We start from the raw sequence: 973 nt of genomic DNA, 5'->3' as shown, positions 1-973 counted from the left end.
CTCTCCCTGAGATCTGGTCCCAGCGGTAGTACCGCGAACCCCAGCGGTAGTACCGCTCAAGAGCTACAAAGCGGTATTACCGCTCCGCAGTGGTAGTAGCGCTTGGAGCTCTCAGCCGTAGTACCGCTGCAGCTCCGTGCTCCTACCGCCTCGATTCGAGGGTTCTCCTCTCGTGTCGGGTTTTGTGGCATTAGCTGCGGCAGTAGAGGCGGTAGTACCGTTCATAGGCGGTAGTACTGCCCTTATCACCACGGTAGTACTACCCTGGGTCCAGGCCCTGCTCTGCTTCTCGCTCACTTCTCACTGCGCGTCAGTACCACGAGGTGGAACAGTAGTACCGCTGGCTATAGCGGTAGTACCGCCCCCAGCGGTAGTACCACCCTGTGCGGGGCTGAGCGGGGGTAATGGTTGGATTGTCTCCCCCTTATAAAAGAAGGTATTCTTCTTTAAGTTGACTCACCTCGTTTCCCCCAAGCTCAATTGTTACTCCAAAGCTCATTTTCGCCCGATCTCTCTCCCTAGCCAATCAAACTTGTTGATTGTCTAGGGATTGGTTGAGAAGGCCCGGATCTACAATTCCACCAAGAGAAATTTGATTCCCCCCACTCATCCCTTGAGGATCTTGTTACTCTTGGGTGTTTGAGCACCCTAGACATTTGAGGTCACCTCGGATCCATATTCCATTGTGGTGAAGCTCCATGGTTTCGTTGGGAGCCTTCAATTCGGTTGTGGAGAGATCCCCAACCTTGTTTGTAAAGGTCCGGTCGCCGTCTCCAAGGGCACCAATAGTGGAATCACGACATCTCGCATCGTGTGAGGGCGTGAGGAGAATATGGTGGCCCTGGTGGCTTCTTGGGGAGCATTGTTCCTCCACACCACTCCAATGGATACGTACTTCCCCTCAAAAGCAAGGAACTTCGGTAACACATCCTCGTCTTCACCGGCTCCACTCTTGGTTATCTCGTGCCTTTAC

Source organism: Triticum urartu, chromosome 3 (genome assembly GCF_003073215.2).
Source record: "Triticum urartu cultivar G1812 chromosome 3, Tu2.1, whole genome shotgun sequence".
In the NCBI taxonomy this organism is placed as follows: domain Eukaryota; kingdom Viridiplantae; phylum Streptophyta; class Magnoliopsida; order Poales; family Poaceae; genus Triticum; species Triticum urartu.
Note: the sequence above shows the minus strand (reverse complement) of the source record.